We start from the raw sequence: 15,106 nt of genomic DNA on the forward strand, positions 1-15,106 counted from the left end.
GGCGGCCTGGCCAAAAAAAGAGGTTACCGCGCGGGACGCTTTCATTTTCCCATTAGGCACGCCCCATTGATTGGAAGAGCGCTCCAGATTGGCGGATTAGCGAGGAGCCTCCAGAGATTCATAGCCGCGATGCGCCGCTTTCCCCGCCGGTCGCGCCGATTGCACGCGCTGGTGCGCGGCCGCGGCAAAGGGCTGTCGTCTACAGCGGCAGTAGTCCTTTCTCCAGAAGTCTGCCTGCCACTCTGCCGGGCAGCTGATTTCCAGAGAGATTACCTTTGTAGTGCCTTTATCTCTTGTTCGCCGCCACACTGGTTCACGAGAATAGATTGTCGGACTAGTGGCTTTATGATCGCATATGTATATGTGTGTGTATGTCTGGCGCCTGCGTGCGTGCGTATTTGTGTGTGACTGCGTGTGTGTTTTCCTGCACTTCTCGAAGGTACTACTGTGATTTCTAACTGCTCTTTTGTCTCTTGATTTCCGGTGTGTAAATGCGTATTGTTACAGTTCTAGCCGCACGAACGAGAAAAGAAAAAGAAAAGAAGAACGCTTGCAGTTCGTAGTCACTTTATAGTTTTCACGTGAGGTAACGGACGCAGCTTCTTACCGTACCTAAACATGGCGGCGCGCACATTGTTTTGCTTTTTCGGCCTGGATCGTTCACCGGAGTATCACTGTTATCGATTTGTGACACGACGACGATTTGTCTAAAACAAGAACTGCGCGAGAGTCGGGGACAAACAGAGAAAGGCGCACACATGGCTGCGTGTGTCTTTCATCGTTTGTCCCTGACTCTCGCGCAGTTCTTATCGTAAACATGGACTACCAACGTGCCCAAGTCTCTACCCTTCGTGGACGATTTGTCGGCACACGGTCACGATTGCGTCAACGCAAACCATCTTGTCGGCATCGTGGCGGCCACTTCGGGGTGCCAGTGTGTCGAGAAGCCGCCTAAACAAGAAACTGGACAGCCCGAGAAGCGCCTCTTGCGCCTAGTAACTACAGTCGATAACAGTGATAACTCGGTGAAGAACGGTCACCGTTAAAAGCCAAAACGTAAGCGTGGTAATATGGTGCACTGTCATAATCGTGGCTGCCATGCTTGTGTACTAGCATGGCGAGAAGCTGCGTCCGTTACCTCTCGTGAAAACTATCTAATGGCTGAAGCATTGTGCGTAGTATGTGGGCGATACTGCCCAGTTAGGCGAAAACTTTCTTTTTACCGCGCTCTTCGAACGAACGAACCAACCAACCGACCGACCAGCGAGGGAACGAACGAACGAACCAGCGAGTGAACGAACTAGTAAATAAACAAATATACAAACTTGCAGCCGCACGCATACGGTACAGATAAACACGACTACGTTTAGCGTTGACGGTCAACTGAACGTTCTATTTGCAGATCGGTTTTTTGTGCAACCACGACCAAACTGCTTGATTTGATAGAAGCACCGACGATGACTTCTATGCGACGCTGTGGCGCCGACGGTCATGATTATCGCTCTCTCCTCTCTGCCGCAAATATTTATCTTCTCACGGTGTACATTCTATAATTTTTAGGCTAATAATTCTATACCGTTGGAATTTCTCTATTGTAGCCTTATTATTTTTCGAGCTACTTAATGTTGTCTGGTCTGCTGAAGGTACTACATCTGCCTTCTCCTTCGAAGCAGCTACATCATCCTCTCGACGACGCGTTCTGTGGCGTTATGATGAGTACTATATTTAGTTGACGTTTTGTTACTTTGGCAATTTCAGCATCGCGCCATCGTGGAATGAAAAAAAAAATAAATAAAAATAAACGGTAGAAAGTGGTGTCTGCGCCGTGGCTTTCCAGTTTGCCGTAGATGTTCACTGGGACCGACGTGAGGGGAAAGAAAAGAAAGAAAAAGAAACAGCAACGAGAAAACAAAATGGGGTTTGGAGCGTTACCTCCATGGCTTCACGGCAGAAAACAGCTACACGCGAGCAAAATGACGCAACGTTTGCATGTGTGCGGTAGTGCCCTTCACGCTGACAGATACGGTAGATGTATGGTCAGATAATTCGTATTTCAAGAGATAGTTCGAGTCCCATTTAAAGAAGGAATCGGGATAAGTATGGCTCACTATGGAAGCTTCGCACGCGAAACTGGGCCCGAATTTACAAAGCTTCTCATTCGTAGGTTGTCTTTGCCGTTGGCCGGCGAACTCTTCTATGTCCTGTTTTATGATCTCTTTATGTACTGGACCTATGTCCAGTATCGGAATTGCGTAGGATTCGCTCTTGCGAAAAATTCTAGCGTAAGAGTATTTTGTGAATACGGGCCCCTGAATCGTGTGTCTTGCGTCTGGCAGTTGCCGTGTACGAAATTACGTCAATTGCGTGACCATCTTCTGCGTCTGCGTGTCACGGAATCTTCTGCGCATTTCCATGCAAGTTTCTTTGCTTCACGGGCATATTTTCAACTATTCGCCTCCTGTGGTGATTGCAGTCGGTCGTGGCAGTTGCTCTACGGTCGCTGCTTCCAAACGCGGCGATGTTGTTATGCTGTAGCGTATCCAAGACTGCCCTTAGTGATCAGCACGTCAGGCGTGTTTTGATGACCTTGGGATAAAATTTTAATTGGATAGGTGGTTGTCGGCATCGGGATCACATCTAGGGGTTCGCACCGACAGCGATTCTTGAAGCAGCTACTCTCTTATTCGAGGCATTTTTTCAGAACGTGCGGGGTTGAGCCCGGGCTGTTCTTTAGCGTCTCCTTGGGCAGTTGAACTACAAACGCATTTGAGTCGAATTACTTTGCGCGGATCTTTTTGTTGTTTTAGACAAGGCGACAGATCACTACGAAACCAAACTCTACATATAGAAACATCGTGTGAGTCACGTGAGAATAAATGTCAATGCGAATGCATTCTTGGCATTCTCAGATCAGTTGTTTTTTTTCTTGACTGTCTAGCTTTGTATCTATGCTACAGAAAAATGTGGGCCGGTCCCGAAGGTTGTGAAGTCTAAAATGTGGGCCGTTCGCGTGGGTTTGTCTCATTTGGTATGTGCCGCTCTCCACCGAAACTCTGGCTCCAACTTGATTTGCCGTGTATGTACCACTGGGCATGCACGGACTTCACGGAAGCGCCACCAGAAGGAGCAGCTTGTCCAATGGGAAGCGCGGAAAAAGGGAGCCCGGCTGCAGTGCATGCCTCATTCATGACACGTTTCGGCTATTCTCATATTTAGATAATCATCGTAGATGCGTTCTGCCTGAATCTTCTTTTTTTCTTTTCTTCATTGTATACTTACTACTATGGCGACCCGTCGTGGTAACTGAGCTGCTATGGTGTTTTGCTGCGCATCACGATACCGCGGGTTCGGTTCCAATCCGCAGCAGCAGCGCTCTGAAGAGCGACGGAAGACAAAAAAAGAAAAGAAAAACAACCGCGCGCTGCGATTCACTGTTCTGCAACGTCATAGGTCTGTTATTCCATAGATTTTGCTGCAATGATTAATAGAGCGAACTCTAACGATATACAATTGTTCAGCCACCATGGAAACGTTGAGTAGTACATGGATTATATCTGATCTTCGTGCTTGTGGATTTAAACGTTCTCGTGGCGTTGTTTATTACGCTTTATTTGCCTTCATCGTCGTACATTTAGGATAAATCTGTGCATTTCTAATTGCAGAAGAGTTCGAACACGCACAATCGATACTGATTGCAGTGGTTCGGCCTGTTGAGGTGGCTAAATCGAAACTCTCCAAGCGTCCCAGCCCGCTGGCTTCCCCGCGCAAAATTCATAAGGGCGTTCTACGCCTCTTGTCGATGCGTGCGTCCCTGGCGTAGTGGTTTCAATATCGTGCTTTTGTGCTAGAGGTCGTGTGTTCGAATCCTGCCGTCAAAATTTTTTTCATAATGTTTATTTATGTGTTACCCAGTGCCTTCCTGAAAATGACACATTTACAAAGTCACGAAGCTTCTCGAAGACGGAAGGATGAGGTTCAAGCAAATCCGTGCACAGTCCTTCATTCCAATGCTGGCTGAACCGCCCGCCTGCAACTCTTGTAGACACTAGCGCCAGAGTTCGCTCTAGTAATTATTGTATCGGGGCTCGCCTCAGGGTTCGCCACAGCTCTAATGCCTTCTGGCGTGACTATAACACTCACTCGCTCAATGAAAGAATGAATCAATCCATTGGTACATCCCGCCACGGCAGCCCAGTGGCTATGTCGCTGTGCTGCTGAGCTTGAGTCAAGCCCTGCCGCGGCGGCCTCATGGGGCCGGAGAGCAAAGACGCTCGTGTACCATGCATTGGGTGCAGGCTAAAGAACCCCAGGTGGGTGGTCAAAGTTATATTGGAGTCGTCCGCTACGGCGAGCCTCATAATCAGATCGCGGCCTTGGCACTCGATAATCCAACATATTCAATCAATCAATCAATCAATGTGGAGAAGCCGCGGGGGCTCGTATAGGTTGTGTGCACCTATTGAGATGACATTTCAACTTAGCGCATCTTCATTACATTCAGTTCATTTCTTTGGCAGGGTGCATGTCGGGGACCAAAGCACAAATATTCCCTGCGTTAACGTGACGATTACGTTAAGCGTAGTTCGTGTGAATACGTCGTTACTCGAATGCGCTAACGATCTGAGTTTGTCCTATCCCTCCTCCTCCTCCTCCTCCTCCTCCTCCTCCTCCTCCTCCTCCTCCTCCTCCCTCCCTCCCTCCCTCCCTCCCTCCCACCTCAGCAGCACTCGCCGTTTACGTATCTCCGCTGCCGTGAAGGCGCCCTTGCTGTTGTCGGCTGCGCACGTTTACCATAATGCAACATGCACTGTAGTGCCAAGCATAGTCATTCGATGTTAGGCCATGTTGATAAATGTAAGCTTCGCGCCCTCTCACTCTCGAGTATGTTCTGCTTCTGGGAAGCTAAAAATACACGCATCATTGACCCGAATATTTAGGGTCGTCTTCACCTCGCGATGCCTAGCGTTGCAGGTGTGCACGCTTCGCAGGGGCACGGAAAGAAGCTAGTGAGCAGGAGATCTTTCCCCAACACAACCTCGCAGAGCGCTACGCGCAAGATTTTTGCAAGCGTGCGTAGGAACCTGCTGTAAAGAAATAGAAGTGTCGGAACGTGATTTAGATCTTGAATTATTTGCCTGATCCTCAAGAACACGTGTTCTAGCGCCCACAATAAACTTTGAAGTGGAGGCGATCAACTGTCCATCTTCGAAATCACTGGCGACTAGTTCAAGGGAAGCCGGACATGTTTTGTAATTGTAACATTTACGTTGGCTTGGAAAGGTGACTCTAGCCTAATTCATCTCCTGAAATTGTTTTGTCGATTGTGTGCGTAGCAGGGCCGCAACCGCCGCGTAAATTTTCGTAGAAGCTGCTCGCCGAAAAAGGCTATTAAACATTCATACTGCGCCTTTGTTAATGTTGCACAACACCACTATCTTACTCCGCGCAGAACACATGAGGGGGGGGGGGGGGGCAAGCCGTGATAGAAGAAGAACACGAACCTATCTGCAAAACAGCTCTTTCAACTTGGGCCGAATGATGCACCAACACATCTTAGAAACAGCGCGAAAGCGGGATAGGAGCGTTCTCTCAATTTTCTTTTCCAGTCCAGTTTTTTATCTCTCGATGGTTTCAGGAGACATATATGAATAACGCAACTTGAGCTTTCCACAAGTGTGCGTGCGTGTTCGTGAGTGTTAAACTTTATCTTCCGTTTCTCTGCTATGGAACTGTATACCAACTGGCCTCGTTTAAAACACTTGACAAATCCTCGTTATTATTTCTTTTATCGCTCCAAGTTGGCGCTAACGTCATAAACGCCTTAAAAGTAATATACTCGAGACACCATAAGCAATATACCTGGCTTGAGCTGTCATTATGATCGCGTTACTCGAACAAGTATCGTCGAAAACCCTGCCGCGCAGGGAGACGGCATAAGGCTCGAAGGCCCACACAAGCGTGTCTAACCGCTGCCTCATCTCGGTCGGCAAGGTTTCGTCAGCGCAGTCGCGTGTTTCCGCGATATAGCCTAATTACCCAGAAGTTATACAACAGCATAGCCAAGAAGGTAAGCCAACCTAACAGGCTATGTAATCGGTTTTGCGAAAGCGTCGAGACAGTTAACGCCGCCGCGACACCAAACGGGAGAGACACGTATGTGTCTTTTTTTTTTCTCTCTCTCTCTCTCTCGCCGCATCGAGGCCAACGAGACCTTCCTTTCTGCGAGCAGATGGTGCGCGGTTTCCTCGGCGCGCATTGCGCACGACGTAGGCAGGCGGCCGCGCCGCCGCAATCACGGCGGCGTCCCCGATGACAGCGAGCTTTATGAGCGCTTGCTTTATCGCCGCCTTGAGGGTCGTTGCGCGGTGGCCGAGCTAGACTATCGGGCCGCCGTCGCCGCCGGTGTAATGAGCTTTCCGCCTTCCTGCGACGTTCTCTTGTGTCGACCGCCTCTCGTCCGTTTGTCACGGCAGCCCTGGATGGAGTTTGTTTAAACGCCTCCTTCGTTTGTCGGTTCGTTTTCTTTAGGCTCGTCGCGAACGCGTGGGACAATGAGAATACTGCCTATGTCTCTTCTTTCCTTCTTTCTTTTTGTTTTACCTCCACGGCATTGCAACAGCGTGCGAATGACAACAGTGAAATAGAACGGGAAACACCTGTCCTTTGCGGCTAGAACTGATATGACGATATGTCCGTATACCGTTGCACTCCGGAGGGCACTCGCTCCGCGAAAAGACGTTAATTTGGAGCGAGTTTACTGAGTTGGCCTTTATTGTATAGTGGTTGTGGAAAACAATGGTCACGTGCATTCATTGCGAAGGGCGGTCGAACTGGACTTCCAGGAGGAGTTGTCGTCGTTTCTGATGATCAGGATTCGGCCAAATGTAATCGTAATCGTCATGAGCTTACCAGGAGGAATTCTCTCGGAGATCTCCGATTATCCATGTGTTGCATCAACCAAATATACCCGTAAATTTTCGGGCCTCATCCTCCCACGCAATTTTCGGCCGTCCTTGACTGCGTTTCTATTTTGCAGGCTCCTATATCGGTTAGTCTAATGGATTAGCGGCTATCTGCTTTGGCACAATACGTGACCTTGTCCAGCTCCATTCATTACTCTTTAGTCTCTCGGAACACCGCCCGCTTGCGTTGGATCCTTTACTTGCATACTATACTCACTTTATACCACTTATCCTTCCGCGTATTATAGCTATAAATGTGCTATATGCGAATGGTATAGACTTATACTAATGGGATTGCCGTGGCGTCCTTCGTGCCCTACGTATTTTAAGCATCAGCTCTACCCATAGAATTTCGTCATTAAGCACGCAGCCCGTCTTAGCCTACAAAAGTAAAGCAATTTCCCTTGAATTTGTCAAAAAAATGGTTTTCTGCTTCCACAACCCTTGGGAACTCTGTAGCGCTGCAGGGCCTACGACAAACGCTGCGTGTCAGGCGTGTTACACGTACCTCCAAGCCCCATGTCCTAGCTAGCTAGCCAACTAGCCCAAACCATCACCCTTCTAAGTTATATGTCCTCCATGGAGATTGCAACCTGGCTCAGTGCGTATCACGCAGTGCTGTGTCTAAGAAAAAAAGAAAAAGAAAAGGCAGCTGACTGACTCGAGACAGCGCTCGCCCAACAAATCGTTGATCTCTATAAAACAGGCTAAGCATTCGATCTCGCCTTTTCGCCTAACTGCGACAGAAGCCCACGTCAGAACTCTGCGCATTTATTAATATATATCACTTGTCTGTATTTCTTGTTTCACTGTAAAACGATCGCTGCTTTCCTCTAGCTATCGTCGGAGAGCACGTAGTCCAGAGATTAATCAATAATCGACCTATTTAGGAACTCTTCTTCGGGAACAGTTATCTGACCTCCATCTCGAGTGAACGATTGAAATTCCCAGCTGCCAGCGCTTCACCAGCTTCTTTTATTTCATCCATTTTGATTCAGAAATGCTCAAGTTAGAGCTGGAGCTTTGTGTACGATACATTAACACTCTTATATTTCAAGCCTCGCTGAATAAAAAAAAAAAAAAACGTTTACTCAAATGGTGCATTAATATGCACAGCTGTGTCTATCAGCGTTAATGAATACTCTCCATCGCGCGCGGCGTCGCGACATTGCTGCTGTTTGCGACTTCTTTCTCGCTGATCATCTGGTGCCAATTCTCGCGGAGTCATTAAAGACAAAGTCATTCGAAGCAGCCTGCGTAAGTTATTGGAGAAGCAAAGTGGCTCAGTACAAAAGCACCAGCACGATGCCCACGACGAGACCGTGGTGGTAAATTGTGCATGGATGCTGGAAAGGCCCAGACCCGCGGTGCACCAAGTGCCGCGCGAGTGCGTGCATTCATTGTCCGAGCCACACAAGTATGTGCGCCGCGAAGTTCTGGCAATAAGGAAGGCGTGAATCATTTAACACTGAAATGCCCCTAGCCCCTGAAGTCACGATGAACGTGTGTTGAGATATCGTTTTCTTTCTCCCTTCGACCTCATTTTCTCGCTTTGTGTCGGCTGGACCGCGTAACTAAAGGAGCACTTCGCTAAACGCCTTTCTTCGGCGATCGAGAAGCCGGCTTCGCGTAAAGTTATCGCGCGAGTTGGAACAATATCCACTGGGAGAGTTCGAGCCGACGAAGACGTGTCGTTAGAAGACGGTCGAGCTGTCGTGGCCAAACGAGCTAGGTGGAAGCGGGGGAGGGCGCGAAAAATGTTTCGTTTCATTTAGATGGAGCACCGCCTCGCGCTTCTCGTATCCCCCGTGTCTCTCGGAAAAAAGTCTGCGAACGGCATAAAGAGGGCGTCGCGATCATTTGCAAGACTGAAGTTACAGGGAGAAAATAAAAATGAGAGAAATAACTTGGGAGGAAGGCGCACCGCCTGTCTATGTAGTAAATACGCTGTCACGAGGGGAAACAGCGGCTCGAGTAGTGAGCGTTCCCGAGGTGGGCTTCTCGGCGCTTCTGCGAGCGACATCCATCAAAGACGCCAATTTGCATTTCAGCAGAAGCAGCACGGGCAAGAAGCCGGCGAAGCAGCCGCTTTTCGGCGAACGACGCTTCATATACGATATGCACGGTGGCGTACAGCGGACACGTGTGGAGAAGGCGTATCCACCGGGGCCACTCATGGATGCCGTGCAGCCACGGTGTTACGACGATGGGCATCGCAATGGCGTTCGACACGCACGACGCTCCCTCGCTTGATGCCCGCCGCTGCGCAACAAGAAAAATGCGCGCGCTTTCCGCGAGCAGCGATTGTGCGCGCTCCCCCATGGCCGTATTCCTTGCCGTCGCGCGTGGTCCACGTGGCGTGATCGCGCCGGCGCTTGTATTTGGAGCCGGCCGTTCTCATTAGGCGCCGATCCTCGATGCGGTGTGCATGTGTGTGCGTGAGCGGTCTGGTGGAAAAAGTCGTAAATGATAGCCGCGGCTGACAGTGCGGATGAATAATGACGTCATCCCACCGCTTCCTCCGTGTGAGGGTGGCTGAGGAAAAAAATGACGGTGGGGAAAGAGGGCGGGGGGGAGCCTCCGCGATCTACTGTCCCGGGTCACGCGGTCTCTTGCTTTCACCTGCACAATCCCCTGCCTTATTGCCTCTGGAAACTTGTTTCCCATCCAGGACACAGCTGTCTTCATCGTGAACACGCACGAGCTGACCACATCCGCTGTCAAGGAAGCCGTGTCACTTGGAACTTTTCGTGCTTCTTCCCACCCCATTTTCGTTGGCTTTTTCTCCTTTCGTTACGCAACTACAACAGCAACGAGGTATATGGCGTTCGTCTAGCCGGTATGCAAGCAGAAAAGAAGAAGAAAAAAAAGCGGTATTGAAGATGTGCTTGAATGAGCGAGAAATACAGCTGTCTTTTCAGCCACGGTGTAACCGGAAATCTGAGGTTTACCAAATCCTTTGCAGATATATGCCAGTCTTAGCAACTGATATGTCAAAGGCAGCGGAACTGTACAAGCAAGTTCTCATACCTTCGCACTTTTTATGAGTACTAGAGGTCTGCTTGCTGACTGTTCTTATATAGTGAAGGCTCCCGTTTAGGAAATGTTTATTCCAGCAAAGGACAACACGGACTTCACGAGTCACGCTTACGACGGTACTACGTGCCATGGCTATAAAATGCAAAGAACTGAGAACTGTATGCACGGTACGTGTTCACAGAAATATCCAACTTCAGATGACTTCGCTAACATTACTACTTACACTACCGAATCACACATTTACACGTAATGCATAATGTGCACGGCCCCCACGCAGGCTACGTTGCAGCATCACCGCAGCCGTACGAACTCCTAGCTGACCTCATACGGGGAGCCGGTTAAATGCTAGGAAAAAAATAAAAAATAACGGATCACTAACAAAACAATAACAAAAAATCGTAAACAAGTTGTCTATATGCGAATGAGGTATACGCAAGGCAACTTTTAATCAGTTAGCATTTGAAGTGTCGTGAAGTTGTGCTTCTTATATAGTGTAACTGACGTGAGTTGCACTTCGCTCCTCGAAGAGGCAAGACGTGTGTGTCGAGTGAGCACCTTAAAAACACTTTGCAATGGGGTGAGCGCTGTTTAATCATGCATCCGGGACCTCAAAGATGTAGGACTTAATGCTAACGCATTTCTATCGCATTCACCGCTAAATCGCCACTGAATATTTATTTTATAGTCGTTGATAATTACGTTCTAAAACGAAAATTCTGGACTCTGGCTGTACTTTGACTGACATCTGATACCAAGCACGTCGCCGCACGCCAGCCTTGAACGCCGCACGAGAACAGCTATGGAACTTGCACACGACACGAACTGTACTAGAAGACAAACTTGGGCGAGTTGGTGGTGATTCATGTTTCGGAAAATTAACAGAGCAAGACAGACGGGGACGAAGTGTCGTGTTCTTTTCCTTCGTCCTCGTCTGTTTTGAGCTGTTAATTTTCCGAAACAGGACACGAATTTTATTTTTCGCTTCGCGTGGAGCTAACTCGTGCGATTGGTTCCCGGGAGCTGAGCACCGGACTTGGAGCACGTTTAGCATCCGCGGTTACGCAGAGATGACACATGGTGACTATAAGTAATTAGGAGTAAGAGGAGTTCTATTTCACTTCTTCGCTCCCCTCTTCTCATTTCGTTCCGGCCTGCTCCCTTTACCAAGTGGACGATCGCTCGCAGGCCTCCGCGCCTACCCTGCCGGATCGTTTCGCCGACGTCAGACGTGTTCACCGCAGCATGCCAAGGGGGGGAGGGGTAGCGAGAGAACGTTTGGGAGCACTCCCTACCCTAGAAGAACACAGCGCGAGAGAAAAAAAAAGAACTGTTAAACAATGCATTACGCTACGTGAGTCGGCGAAAGGCAACAGTACCCGCACACACTTTTATTTTCTTCCTTAATTTACGTCTTACCTGACGCCATACTCGGCGCCTCTCGTACGTTTTCCTGTATCACTTTCGCGGCTCCGCTCGCTCTTGGCAGGCCCCACGAATTGCTCCCCATTCTGGTTCGCAGACAGACAAAAGCTTCTCAGACCGCAGGTAAGGAAATGGACGATGAAGGCTGGTGATGAAAAAAGAAAGAAACCTAGGAATCCTACAGCAGCGTCGCAAGCTAGATTCGAGGATATACCTCCCGAGACGGCAATTAACTTGTGCTTTTCAGAGCCCTCCCGCCTACTGTTGAAATGGAAACCGCTGAGAGGGAGAAATAGAGCGCAGGATCCATGCATGCATGCAGGCAGGGCAGGGCAAGGCAGCGCCGGATAACGGCGTTAGCGCGGCAGCCCTCTTTGGAAATTGCCCACTAGGCGGCGGCTGCAGCGGCGGTGAAGGGGGGGGGGGGGGGGGGTAGTGGCGCTGATGCCTGCCGCTGACACGAAAGAGCGCGTGCGGGAGCAAATGGAATGCGCGGCGGGAGCGCGAGGGCGTGATTGCGTCAGTCGAGGCGTCTTGAGCCGCCGCTGACCGTCCCGCCGGCGACTGTAGGCGCGGGCGCGTGCCAAAGTGCGCGCGCGCGCGCTCTGCGAGTGCGTGCGCGTCCCGGTCGCGTTCGATTACCGCACGACGACGACCCACTCACCCCTCTCTCTCCCGAGAGGAAGGGGAATGCTTCTGCGCCTAGGCTTTCCCGCGTGGCGCGTGAGAAGTTGGGCGCCCCCCTCTGTGGCAGTAGTTGACGTGTCCGCTTGCGCACGACCTCGATCGAGTGTCGGAACGCTTCCATCGCTTTTTGCTAGAAGCGCGAGAGAAAGATGAAACGAGGGAAGGCAGGGTGGTTAACTAGACCGGTTAACTAGACCTTTTAACCGGACCGGCTAGGAGCCACTGCATGCACGCTGGGATGGGATATAAGTGATTCTCAACCGAGCTGTCATCGCTCATACCCCTTCTGTAACCATAGCAAAATAAAAGTTATAGCAAAAGTGCAACAGGTTCAGCGAGGAGCGTTACGTTCAATTTATTATTGTTACTGACTAAGCTATCCAGTATACCTTCCCCTGCTTGAGTTAATGAAGACGAAACGGTAGCGATGCATTCTCTTTCACCCCACAACGGGTAACTACGTGTTGATAATCGAAACCCATATACAAGACGGCTGGCTGGTCGAGTAAACGGGGTTGATCCCGGAGCTCTCGGACCACCGATCTCGAACCACCGGATTCAAAGGTTTTATTCTATAACACTTATATCGGACCCATTGTGGAATATGCCACAGCTGTTTCGATATATGAAGCAGAGGTGAGAATATTTGCATTAGGTGGCGCTAACTGCGTTTGGAATTGGTAGAGGAGACCCATTAGTAACAGTGACTACCTTGTTTAGTCGGTTAGGTCACTAACTCTATCGTTACCAACTCCCGTTACACTAAGGTAGCAAAGGGTGTGACACTAGGTAGTAACTACTACGACCCTTTCTTTAAGACTGAGGCACTACGCCGAGAAACCTCACGCAATTAACTTTATGAATTGATATGCTTCACAGGCTCATCTTCATACGCATTACCATTCGTCGCAGTCCAGAGAACAGCAAAAAACGGGACTTGTCTGCTGAGATGGTTAATCCGACCGATGAAAGGTAGGCTTGTGGTGACACTACTGTCCGTTGAGGCATCATTGCCAGGCGCTTGTGCTGATATCCGTGTAGCCAAATGCAGATATCATCTGCATACATTGACTCATGTGCCGTCTTGCATGCATTCTTCAAGGGGTGCGGTAATCCCGTCTTGGTCACATTAAACAGCAGGGGCGACGATACACTTCCCTGTGGTGCGCCCCGTGAAACTGCTCTCGCTGTACTCGGTGCCGTCCCTTGCTTCACTTACATTTGTCGACCACTGAATAACGTATTTATGAAATGTAATAGATGGCCTGTGGCTCCCATGTCCGCTAGTCGACCCACTATTGAGCCCTGGAGAACAATGTCACATGCTTTTGATACGTCAATGAAGATTACAACTGTCGGGAATCCGTTAGCGCGTTGATGTTCGATGTGGCTTACCGAATCGAGGAGGACTGTGCGTTTATTCGAAAGCATACAGTACACTCGAGATGACACACCGGTCATTATCGCCAGGCTCCAGTGCGTACGCAAGCAATTGCTACGGATAAATCTGTTGGTGTGACCATTGGGTACCTTGTGGTCCACGGGAACATATGACGCAAATCAATTCTGTGGAAGCCTGCAAGGTGGAGGAAGTTTCAGGAATGGGAAATACCGTCATCCAAACAGCAGATGATAAAGCGACCAGCCCGGAAAGGCGTTGGTGCCGTGTCCGATACCCTGACCTCTACCGTGCGGATGCCCGCAGAATTAATTTGCCACCTTCATTGACCATGGCCAGATTGACCCTGCTTTTAGAGGCAAAGGTAGCATCACTTTAAACGACTCGAGCAGTCCTGCGCTCTCGCCGTCGTTGCTGCGAAAACCTGCGGCCGGTCGGTCCGTGCGTCGGCACCCAACCGTGGGCCCGCGCGTCTGCAGGGAGCGATGGTCTAATCTGAGCAATGGAATCGCGCTGGCCCAGTATGGGCCCACGAACACGAATGAGAGGCGCGTGCCCCGCCGACACTGAAGCCATTCCTAGAGTGTCAACAGGGCAGAGTCGGGGGCGAGGGAGGGGTGTTGGTGAAAGGGGTTGACGCAATACGGGGTATGAAATGACCTCATCCAGACCGTCATGGTGGTTGTACAGCTAGCCCTGTGAAAAGCACGGGAGGTGATATTTACAGCACGTGCCACCTCGGCCCGCTTTGTTAATGCTCCGCCTAGTCATGAACATATAGTATAACCTCGAAAAGTATAACCTCCTTCAGTATAACCTACAAAATGGATATTTCACAATAAATTAACGTGTCATTAACGCATTAAATAAAAGAACATGTCATTATTCACTATTCTACTAAAGCCGCATCTACTTAACCTCCCCCCTCTCCCCCATCTCCCCTTCGCGCTGTGCACCGCGTCGCTCTGCTCCCCTTGGCAGGAACCCTCCGTGTCAGGCTTTGCGGTAAAACTCACGCAAAAATGGCAGGTACTGCATAAGTCAAAAGGGAAACGATATACAGTATAGGTTTACGGCCGTGCAGCTTCCGTTGTTGGTGAGGCGTCGGCGCCGATAGGGTGATGACTACAAAGCGGGCCAAAGTGGCACGTGTACTGTAAAGTTAACTTACGGAAAAGCATGGAGGAGACATCCTAAATTTATTAGAAGGAACTATGGCTCTGCACATCATTTCAACCACAATGGGAATCATGGACAATAACACGTTTGTTCTGCAATTTGTCCACGTCTTCGTTATACTGCGGCTTATTGTATTATTGAATTTCAGGGTCTTTTACGAACAGTTACAGCGTATTCAGTTTCGCAGCGAATCTGCATGCCTCAGAACATTTCTGCAGAGCAGTTGAGCGTTTTACGTTCACAACTAACTCATTTGGATTCAGTGTACTTGTATACGCGCACGTTTCCCTCGGACTAATGTTTCTGCCGTCTATTCTTTTATCCTTGTTGCTCTAATAAAAGAAGGAAATCGCAGCGGGCACGCGAGACCATGCAACCATTGCCTTATTACGAACATCTCATAAAGAAACTTATAAAT

Source organism: Dermacentor variabilis, chromosome 4, assembly GCF_050947875.1.
Source record: "Dermacentor variabilis isolate Ectoservices chromosome 4, ASM5094787v1, whole genome shotgun sequence".
In the NCBI taxonomy this organism is placed as follows: domain Eukaryota; kingdom Metazoa; phylum Arthropoda; class Arachnida; order Ixodida; family Ixodidae; genus Dermacentor; species Dermacentor variabilis.